Source organism: Lycium ferocissimum, chromosome 1 (assembly GCF_029784015.1).
Source record: "Lycium ferocissimum isolate CSIRO_LF1 chromosome 1, AGI_CSIRO_Lferr_CH_V1, whole genome shotgun sequence".
In the NCBI taxonomy this organism is placed as follows: domain Eukaryota; kingdom Viridiplantae; phylum Streptophyta; class Magnoliopsida; order Solanales; family Solanaceae; genus Lycium; species Lycium ferocissimum.
In genome coordinates, this window is record NC_081342.1 from 70,840,910 (window position 1) to 70,853,513 (window position 12,604).

Sequence of the window (12,604 nt, forward strand, 5' to 3'; positions counted from 1 at the left end):
GCGAAATTATCAGCAATGTGTCAAGAATATCATTTACACAGCTGTAATCTTATTTGTAACACAGTGGCAGTTTTGTAATTAGTTACACTTAGTTAGTTAATTTAGTTATGCTTAGCTGTCAATGAGATGTTAGATAGTTAGTTAGCTTTTAGTTAGTCTTTGCTTATTTCATTTCATGTATATAATGTGCACTTGCATAGATTGAACAACACAATTTTCATTTCATGATAATGAGATCATCTCATATTTTCTCTCTCTAAGTTTCATTCGAGGATTTAAAGATTTTCATCTCCCCCCTACCTTGAAGGTTCATCAATGGAGGTTCAACCTTACTTTACTTTAGTATTCTGATTTTATCATGGTATCAGAGCACAACTCTTTCATTTCCGCATCTATTACTTGATTAATATCAAATTCTCAAATTAGGTTTACTTGTTCAGTATTCGTTCAAATTGCGTAATCTTGGATGTATGCCGTGTGAATTTAGTGTCTCTCTCTTCAAATTGTGTTGTTTATTCAACTTGTAACCTTCGATTCAGTTCAATTTTAATCAAAGTTTTTTTTTTCATCTGGTTTGTTGAACTTCGAATCAGTTGAATGTAGTCAAATTAGGATCGAGAGTTCTTCGTTTAGTTAGTTGAACTTCAATTCAGTTGAACTTAGTCAAATAAGGATTCGATTCAATCGATTTCGAAACTCCTGTGTTATACTCATAGTTTTTCATTGCTCATTTGAAAACTCTTAACCTAGAACAGTTATACTAATACTGCAATCATGCCTGAGAAACAAACAACCATAGAATTAACCAGCACTACATCAAACATAGATACTGCTAATCCACTTTACATGCATCCATCAGGGAGTGTCGGTTCAACATTACTTCCAGCAGTTTTTGATGGGACGGGATATAGATCATGGAGATGAGCTATACGTAGAGCATTATCAGTGAAAAGCAAAACTGGTTTCATCAGTGGAAAGGTTAAGAAACCAGATCCAGAGGATCCTACATTTGCACAATGAGAGAGGTGTGATGATATGGTGACCTCATGGATCCTCAACTCTTTGTCATCAGATTTGAGAGATGGTTTGCAGTATGTGAACAATGCCAAGGAACTTTGGGAGGAGCTGGAGGATAGGTACGATCAGACAAATGGTGCAAAGTTGTACCAACTTCAAAGAGAAATAAATGACCTAGTCCAAGGAAGCCTTGACATCACTGGATATTACACTAAGATGAAGAAGCTTTGGGAGTAAATGAGACACTTGACACAAATTCTCACTGCACATACTTGTGCACATGTGGTGGAAAGACTAAGTTGCACAAGGCTGAGCGGGGCAGGAGACTAATTCAATTTTTGATTCTGTTTTAAATTTACTTGGTCAAAATTCAAATAACTTGCCTAGAACAAATTATATTTTTCATGATGACTAATCTTTGGATAAAACTGCTAGCAATGAAGTGACTAATACTCACATGACCATGTGCCCCATCAATGACAATCAAGCACCAACCTACACTGAGTTGCATGACTCTCTAGGACACAATTCACCTATTCCTGACATAGCTGACCAACCTACTAATACCATAGACACTGGTCCTGCACCTCATCCCAATCATACCTTACTTGAACCTGAACCCTCAGACCCTAGCCATGCTACTAACACTCAAGCACCTTCCCCTAGAAGAACTTTTAGAACACTTCATACTCCCATCTACTTAAGTGAATACACTTACACTTTACCAAATCTGCAGCCTAATGCTACAGAATCAGCACCTCATTCACTCAACTCCCTTTTTTCCACTCATCAGCATGTTGCCTTACCATATTTTGTCCTAATAGCCAGCATTTAGTAAAGAACATTTCATATGAATGTGAACCATGCTTATATGAAGAAGCAGTTATGAACCCTTCTTAGCAAATGGCAATGACACAAGAATTTGAGGCCTTATATGCTAATGACACTTGGGAACTAGTTCCTCTACCCTTAGGAAAGCAGGCAATAGGTTGCAAGTGGGTATATAAAATCAAGCACAAAGCTGATGGAAGCATAGAGAGGTTCAAGGCAAGACTTGTGGTCAAGGGATATACTCAACAGGCTGATATTGACTACAATGAGACATTCTCACCTGTGGTAAAAATGAGTACTGTTAGAACCTTAATTTGCTTAGCTGTAAAAAGAGGATGGACCCTGTACCAACTAGATGTCAATAATGCATTCCTACATGGGGGTTTATATGAAGAAGTCTACATGACCTTACCACAAGGACTCAAGGTGGATACTGTTGGCTTGGTATGCAAACTCATGTAATCTCTGTATGGGTCGAAACAAGCTAGTAGACAGTGGTATGACAAATTAGCAAGTTGCCTCTACTCCAAAGGCTACTCACACTTAGCAAGTGATTATTCTCTCTTTTGCAGGAAGAAGGAACAGTCTATTGTATTTGTTGCCATTTATGTTGCTGATGTGATCCTTACTAGGATTGATCTAAATGAGATCAACTCTCTCAAAGCATTTCTCCATGATTAGTTCAAAATCAAGGAGCTTGGGAAGCTTCACTATTTTTTGGGATTGGAAATCTTATATAGGGATGATGGGGTCCTCATTTCACAGTGAAAGTTCACTACTGACCTATTGCAGCAGTTTGATTCCTTGGATACTAGAACAGCCTCCTCTCTACTTGATTCTACTGTGAAAGTGCAGGCTTCTGACGGCAAGTTACTTTCAGATCCCACATACTACAGGAAATTGGTAGGAAAATTGAATTTCCTCACTAATACCTGGATGGATATAGCCTATAGTATCCAACACCTCAGCCAGTTCATGCAATCACCCAGAGAACCACACTTAAAAACTGCTTTTCATGTGCTTAGGTACCTTCAGGCTGATCCTACCTTGGGAATTTTCATATCAAACAAACCTGATTATACCGTGACTACTTATTGTGATTCAGACTGGGCAGCATGCCTAGATTCAAGGAGTCTATGAGTGTGTACCTAGTCTTAATGGGAGACAGTCCTATTAGCTGGAAGTCTAAGAAGCAAACTACCATTTCATTATCATCTGCAGAGGCTGAGTACAGAGCTATCAGGAAAGTAATTGGTGAATTAGTTTGGCTTGAAATGTTGCTCCTTGAACTCACAGTTTCATGTACCTTGCCTATACAAGTTTATTGTGAAAGTCAGGTTGTAGTTCATATAGCAAAGAACCTTGTCTTCCATGAGAGAACGAAGCATATAGAGGTGGATTGCCACTTTGTTAGGGACAAGCTTCAAGCAGGCCTGAACAGCCTTCATCACATTCCCACTACTTCACAACTAGCTAACATTTTCACAAAAGCTCTAATAAGAATCAAACACTACTCTATTATGAGCAAGTTGGTTGTGCTCCTCTCACCTCCAATTTGAGAGGGGTGTTAAGAATATCATTTACACAGTTGTAATCTTATTGTAACACAGTGATAGTTTTGTAATTAGTTACACTTAGTTAGTTAAGTTAGTTATGCTTAGCGGTCAATGAGCTGTTGGATAGTTAGTTAGCTTTTAGTTAGTCTTTGCTTATTTCATTTCATGTATATATGTGCACTTGCACAGATTGAACAACACAATTTTCATTTCATGATAATGAGATCATCTCACATTTTCTCTCTCTAACTTTCATTTTGGGATTTGAAGATTTTCATCTCCTCCATACCTTGAAGTTTCATCAATGGACATTCAACCTTACTTTACTTTAGTATTCTGATTTTTTCACAATGATAACTGGAACACACTCATAATATATTGCCTCGACAATCCTCGGGCTGTTCACTTTGTAACCCATCGGACAAAGGCAGTGCTTGCTCGATTTCATGTGTTCGGGGTAAGACATAACTTTTGAGACTGTATGGGGTAGAGGCCCGTAAATTCTTATGGATTCATCTTTGTTTCTCCAATACTTGAGGAGTTTGGGACGGACCGGACCGTGCATATTTCCAGCGAAAAAGGCAAGAATCGGGCGCTGTATCACTCTTTTTCCACCGAGGTTTCTAAGAGGCCTCCTGGGATTCCTTATGATGGTCTCAGGAAGGGAAACATCCTTCCTAGCAACAAAGATTACTTCTGATATATCTGAATTGCAGAGAGCTTTTGTTAAAACACAGAGTAGTAAGAAAACGTAGAAAGCTCCAAAATCAGTAACCAGAAAAAAGTTTTAACACATATAATAACTGCGAATTCCCTCTAAAGCTGCATTGGCACTTCTGCATGCATACGACATGTGCTCATACATGCATATTTCACAAAGTGTTTCTTATTTGTACTATTTAGTTTCATATGTAGTTAAAGTACTCTACTTTTGGCCGCGAAACTATAACGATTTTCCACACACTTCCAGGAAATCATGTTGAACTTTGACACATAAATATGTCCAAAACATACTTTAGAACGCGAACGGACAAAATGAGGGGTAAGATTATCTACTTATGATAAGTGATAAAATCTTGTTCAAGGACTTTATGTTATAGGCAGGTTTTGTTTGATAAAAGTCAGAGAGGTAATTAATTTTAAAATTAGACGAAACTGTATCATCCGATTCTCAATATTGTTTTTTTGAGTGAAATAGTTAACGTAAAAGAGCCAAAAATACATCTCCATTATGGAAAAAATAATAAATTTGTCCCTTGAATTTTGTCCCAACTATGCGCTATTAGAGTACTGACTCATATTTGCGTCGTAACTATGGGGAAAAAAAAAATCTACCCTGTGTTTGAATTTGGTACCAAGTATTCCCATACCCTTTAGTGGACTGCTCAGATTTGCCTATCAACTATGGGAAATAGAAGAAATTAAATCTGCCCTCCATTTGAATTTGTTCCCGTTCTTGTTAATTCCAATATTATAACTCATTATTATTATTATTCCCGAATTAATTTGTTCCCGCCAAATGACCCTTTCCTAAATTATTACAACAAAGAGAAAAGGAAACAGAGAGAAGCAGTGGTTTCCTAAGCATAACAACTTTAAATAGTCTCGGGATTAAATATGAGATAAGTACGTTTATCCCACGTTTGGTTGGGACAAAATCACATAATCTCCGGATTATAGTGTTATTTTAGCCCTGTGGGAGGGTGGAATAACTAATCCCGAGATACGTAATCCACGAATAACTCGTTTCCCAACCAAACAACCCCGTAGGGTATAAAATTAGAAATTACTCCTATTTCTTTCTACTTTCCCCATTTTAACCTTCCATGGATTACTTTTTAGTCTAGAGTGACTTTCTAAATGCGCGTTCTTACATTTTTGCTCCCTAAGCCAAAACCAACACAAAACAGGAAAAGAACTCCGAATCCCATTTTAAGTAGGGAACTTAAAGTCTTATATTAGAACAAGCTTACTACAATTATTATGACAGAAAACAAATTCTCATTAGTTGATATATTAGCAAGAAATAGGAAACAAAAGTTATAATTTATTGCAGCAAACAACAATAGTTCGAATAGGAAATAAATTTAGTAACTTCCAAATTTGGAATTCTCATTCCCTATCCCACTTTAAATAGGAAACCTCGTTTCTTATATATACAGCCCCTATTACTTCCATTTCACAACTTACTTCATATTTACAATATTTCTCTGCTTTAGTATTCTTTTGCAAACGGCTGAGATTTATAAAGTCTCTATCTACAGTGATGAAATCGAAGTTACCATCACCAAAGACTCCTCAGTCGTCAACAGTTGGATTCTGCAAACATTGCCCTTCTAGAGTATTCCCCGTAGATGATGTCCAGGTAACGGAGGAGCTATCTTACGAGGAGAACCCTGTAGCTATACTTGATCGTCAAGTGAGAAAGTTGCGTACTAAGGATGTGGCTTCCGTCAAGGTGTTGTGGCGAAATAATAACAGGGAAGAGATGACCTGGGAAGCCGAGGAGGAGATGAAGAATAAGTATCCTTACTTGTTCCCTATGCCTACAGGTAACCTAAACTCCTCAATTGATTATATTGATTGGTAGATGAAACTATATGTTATAGCAATAAGAGAAACTTCCCCGAAATCCCTATAAGACCTTATGAGGCTAGTTTAACATTCGAGGACGAATGTTCTAAAGGGGGGAAGGATGTTATATCCAGTATTTTTGGTACATTGGAATACTTCTAAGCGAATTGGGATAAGTTTAAAGACAAGACTATTTTGGGATATGAGATAGAGACTTTTAATCTCCGATTTTAATTAGTGCACGAATTGCTTATAAATTTTAATTGGCATAGAAATATTAGTGGAGATTAGGGATTAATTAACCATGATAAGATTAATAAGTGGGGATTAAGACTAATTATCATTAAATAAGAGGTTAGTGGGCCGAGTGGGCCCCACCATGGCATGGCCAAATCTGATTGGCCCATGCTATGAGTGGGGCACGTGTCACTTATAGAGGCTGCATATATAATGCTTAATTGATGACTAACTAATGACTCATTATCTCATTTCATCTTCAACACAAATATAGAGATAGAGAGAGGAGCTCATGGCCATGGCAACTCACGGCCATGGCTGCTCTTGAAGAGAGCTATCATTTTGATCCAAAAAAAATTAATTTCCCAAGTGTTCCAATCAATTGAAGACCAATAGCAACGTGGAGTTAACCATTGAAGGGCAGCAAGAACGTGTATTTAAATTCACTATGTTTCAGGCACGTTAAGAAGTCAAGTTGTTAAGGTAAGGTTTAATCTTTTTTCTAAATGTTTTAGAGGTGGTTGGGACGTGTTGTAATTTGGTAGATGTGAATTGGATATATGAAATTATGTATATTGATGTTGAGATGTTGTTAGGCCGTGTAGGGGGCTGTTTCATTTGGAATTGGTGAATTAATTTTGATTAGCATGTTGGTTGTTGTTGTCATGGATTAGGTGATGAGAATGAAGGAATTAAATGATTAAAGTTGAAGTTGTATTTGTTTTGTGGGCTGTTGTAGAACTTATTGTGATATTAATATAGTTTTCTTGCATATGAATGAATGATGTTATTGTCGTGTATGGGCTGGTATAATTCACTAATTTAGATGAAAGGAGTGTATGAAATAACGTATAAGAAGCGTATGTGGTTTGCTTGGTGTATTCGTTGATGTTCGTAAGATTATCGGGCATCTTTTCATGTTGTAATTAGGGGCTGTTTTGGACATGTCGTTATTCTTGTTGAATTGGAAGATTAAGTATAGTTAAGATTATACATTGTGTTGCTGTATTGGTTGGGCTGTTATAAGGTCGTTTCGATGAAAACGTTATGACTATGGATCATTAAGAATAACTTGAATATGTCGTAGTCATATGTAGATTATTATCGAATGTTGTAATATGTGGGCTGACTGGAATGTCATGCGGGCTATTCGGGGTGTTCTCAAATCTTGTCTTGGTTAGTCTCGATATAATACTTAAACGTGTGGTTATTGATATTAACTTGGTTGTTGGGTAGTTGGTTTGAATATAAGGGAAACGTCGTCTAATTTTCTAGAAAGGAGTTACTAACGTTAGAATACGTTTTGAATCTCCCCGTAGCTTAACCATAGTTCTTGACGTCTTAATATAGGTTGAGACGCTTCAGGCAGCGTATACGTATTGTGTTACGGATAAGCGTTAAAGGTATGTAAAGCTATCCCTTCTTTCTTTTGGCATGTCTTAGATATAAGTGACGTATGATATGAACTTTGGGGTAATTCTACTCATAAGCTCCGAGTGTGATTCTTGATCCTTATTCACTTCTTGATACTAGAACTTTTAAGGTAATTGAGCTACTGCCTCTCGAGTCTTCTATATGTTGGATAGTAGTCGATATGTATAAGCTCCTATTCCTAAAGACTCTACGATGACTAATGTCCTTGACTTCCATAAGCTATTTCATGTTATCTTGATACGTGTCTATGATTCCCGAGGCTCTATTTGATGTAATCCATAATGACATTCAAAGGGTACTTGACATGACCAACGCCTTGGATACTCGAGTGTTAGTTTATTCTACTTATCCTATTGAGTCTCAGATGATGATTTAGTTTGCATATGGTTGCTCACTACTCTGCTCGTGCATACTGTTATTATATCTTTCACCGAGTCCCGAGCCGGGTATGTTATCATGCACAATTTCACTACATTATTCACCGAGTCCCTCACTAGAGGGCCGGGTACGTTATATGATGATATGATGATACGATGATATAATTATGGCACCGAGTCCCATGATGGGCCGGGTATGGTATACGTGTACACGACTTTATTCACCGAGTCCCATAATGGGCCGGGTATGGTATATGATAATGATATGTATGATTTCATTCGTAAGGCACAGGTACAGTGATTTCTTGATTATCATATTTGTCTCTTGAAATCTCTACTTCAGATATGATCTCCTTTATTGTATTTCATGCTTTATATACTCAGTACATATCTCGTACTGACCCCCTTTCTTCGGGGGGCTGCGTTTCATGCCCGCAGGTGCACGCTTTGGTGATCCCGCTTAGGACTTCTATTCGAGTTTGTCTTGGAGTGCTCCATTGTCCCCAGCCTAGACTTTTGGTACGGATCCTTTTGATGTATATATATGTTTATCCGGGGGGTACGGCGCGCCGTCCGCGTCATATATTCTTGTTGATACTCTTAGAGGTCCGTAGACATATGTGTGGGTTGAATCTAGATGTCGTTCAGCTGTGTTAGCATGACTTATATTTTGGGACGTTCCCATTCGTAGTGGCAGCCTTGTCGGCTTGCGTATATATATATATATATATATATATATATATATTGGGATGTTGTATGTAGTGGCAGCCTTGTCGGCTTGCGTATATATAGTAGGGACGTTCCCATACGTTATGACAGCCTTGTCGGCTTGTGTACTATGTTATCTTTTGGTGCATTGTGACTCCTCAGGAGACAGGTTATCTTGATATATATATGTGACAGTTCTGAGACGGCGTTTTGTTTTTTTTAAGTTTCCATATTATGTTCAGTTTCGGATTGATTATAGGCGATTTAGTGTGTATACGAGTGTCCAGCTCGGGCACTAGTCACGACCTACGGGGTTGGGTCGTGACATTCTTGCTATTACTGATTAACAGGTTTAAAGTTCTTATGCTGCGCCAAAAGAGCCCTCAACTTGTTTAATTTACTAATTAGACAATTAAACATAATAAATGATTGGAATGAAAAAAGAATGAACAAAAAGTAGTACTTCATTTTTTTGCGCGGATTGCCGTTCTTTTGGGGTGGTCTTTAATTTATGCCCCTCAAATTGTTGGTCTTTAGTTTTTGTCCTTCATTTAAAAATGTGGCCGAAAATACACCGAGGTTATGGATTCGAATTCCCGCTCAGTCAAAAAAAAAAAAAATCGCAAGGTAAGGCTTTTGCAAAACGTCTGCCTTATGCGACATACTTTGTCTTAAGGCATAACTAAAAGTTTGCTGGAGACGACAAACTTTGCCTTAAGGCATACCTAAAAGCCTGCCTTATAAAGCAAAGTCTGCCGTCTCATGCAGACTTTTAGTTGTGCCTTAAAGTTTGCCTTACAAGGCAAATGTCTGTCGTCTCCGGCATAAGTTCTATTTAACTTCGCCCGAATAGGCATAGGCTCATAGAAACCTATGTCTTGCGAAATTATTATTATTTTCGACTCTGCTGGGCTTCGCACCCAAAACTTCGAAGTATTTTTTACCACTTTTTTAAGCGAAGGGCAAAAATTAAAGACCAGTGAATTGAGAGACAAAAATTAAAGACCAATCCGTATGAAGGGCAATCGTGCAATTGCCCGTAGTACTTCACATCACAATTTAAATTGTTGGCCCGGCGCTAAACACGGGCCATGACACATCTAGTATACGTTGTGGGATTTTTGCACGAATTTCCCTCAAACACATTGGTCTTTAATTTTTGCCCTCATATTCGTGGTCTTTAATTTTTGTCTCTACTGCTTATTTTATGAAAATACCAGACCTGCTTCGCTTGACATAAGTTCTGTAACATTTATCTTCGGAAACTGGACTTTTCCCTATTTCGGCATAAGTTTTGTAGGAATTAATTATGCGGCATAAGTTGTGCAGTATTTTCAAAATTTGTTTTAGTGTTCAAAAACTGAAGTTATGCTTTTTGGAGCATATATTCTTTATCCTTTTTCGTGCGAATTTTTGCAGAGTTTTATTGTTTTTGGCCATTTTTATGTCAGAGCTTTGAACATTCGGATCCGGGTGATCATCGGGCCCCGGGTGATCATCGAGTCCCGGGGGAACATTCGGATCCATGAAAGAGTCGGGTCTGTAGAAACTAAATTAGTCATTATTCTTGAAATTAAAGAGAAATTATATTATCTAATTAATCATTTGTAGGGAATATGTGAATTATATTGTATTATATCTTGTGAATAATTAACATAGGATAAACAATTTCACAAATAAATAAAGTAACAACGGCATAATTAACATAATAGGGGATTACTATATTTTGGGGGTATGTAGACTCTATGTACGTGCGTTGCACGAATATTTCTTGTCGATTTTTATAATATTATTTATATTCTATTGATAAGCAACTTGAAAAATTAATATCTACTTATTATATTGAATACAATATTTATTTTGAATGTATAAAAATCAAATATTTACTTCCTCGCACGATTCTGAATATTTAATTTGGTAATTTTGTTATCAATCTTTAGTAGATAGTCTTTTTCAAAAATTATTTTCACTCTCCAACCAAATATTGGAAGAAAATAATTATTTTTCAATATAACTTTCGTCATATTAAATGTGCAGTAAATTTAATATGTGTTAGTAAGGACACGGGGTTTTGAATTATGTGATGACAAAGACTTTTAAGTTAATTAGTTTGGGAATCGAAATTCAGCAGTAATATTTGTTTAGAACTCTAATTTGAATATGTGATATATTTTTAGTTGACCAAATAGCCAACATAAACATGATAAAATTAGACTAAAAGAGTATACTCGTCGACCACAAATTTTTCTACAAACTTTGCATTTTATCGTTAACATATGTAGTTATGAAATTCATAATAATTTTTATTTCCGTGAACATAAATATTAAAAGAAGAACTTTAACTATTCTTTTTTAGATAATCTTTTTTTTATTTAACATATATATTCATACTTTTAAAATAATATAGATTTAACAATTCATAATCAATTAACAAAATAATAATTCATTAACAATTAACAAAATATCAATTCATAATCAATAATTAACAACTAATTAATTAAAAATTGCATATTTTACAAATAATAGTACATTACTATATTAAACAATTCATAAACAATTAACAAATTAACACTTCATAAACATATAACAAATTAACAATACATAAACATATAACAAATTAACAATTCATAAACATTTAACAAATTAACAATTCATAAAGATTTAACAAATTAACAATTCATAAACATATAACAAATAGTGAATTAGCCAAAAAAAAAAAAAAAAAGGAACAGTAGCAAAAGCCACTGCCCAGCCCAATCAAGAACAAAAAAAAAATGAAATTTGATTTTTTTTTTTTGAAAATTAACGACGATTAAATGTTAAACATGCGTAGAATATAATGTATATAACAAAATAATAACAAAAGTTTATAGTAGAAAACCTTAATCGAAGATTTCTGTAGGGTTGTGTTAATCGAGTTGTATGCCGCTTTTTTTCAAAATTCGAGCTTAGAATCTTGCTCCTTGACTTGAATATACCGAGAATCTAAACTTTCCCGATAAAAATTAATAGAAAACGACGTACTAGGAAGTGGGGACCACCTTGAAATTGCTTCCAATGGCATTTTTGAAATTTTTTTTGCCAGTGGAGGGACTAGAGGTGGAACCCGATCGGGTTTTATGTTGGTTGATATAGCGCAGTAGCGCTATAGGAGAGAGAGAAATATGGTTTAGCGCAGTAAAATACTGCGCTAAAGCATTTAACGGTGCAGTCACAGTTAAGTGCTTTAGCGCATTAAAAGGTACTTTTGTACCATATTTTTTTTGGGGGTATTTTGGTTCACTTGGATTTTTATTGGGTCATTTTGATTCAGGACTCGTAAATTAATACATATAAGTTAGTGTCGTACCAAAACTTTGTGTCTTCCTGCAAGACTTTGGTAACATTGTGTAAAATGATGAGCCAGATTGTTTATCAAATGATGAGTAATCATGTTATACCACTGCACATATTCATTGTCATCTTCGAGGCCTTCAGACTCAGCGATGCAATTTCGTATATCCCTCCAAATTTGAATCTCCTCAATAAATAAATAATACCAGTTAAAGTTAGCTCTACCCCTTGAATCAAAATGATTTTCTTTTCATTTTTTTCAAATATTGTTTTCTCTCGTAATAATTTATTAGTTATTGGTAAATAATTTTTGTTAAAAGTATTAACATTTTGTTAATAGATAAGAAGATGTCTACTTAAGAGTTAAAACACGTAATAATAAAGTATTAATCAAAACCAAACCAATTAAATCGGTCTTTATCGCTTCGGTTTTCATCGGATTTTTTGGGTTATTTCGGTATTTTAAAATTAAGATTCAATTTTTAGTAGTCTACAAAAATTAAGATACATACTAGCCTTCCATTATTCTACTCTGCA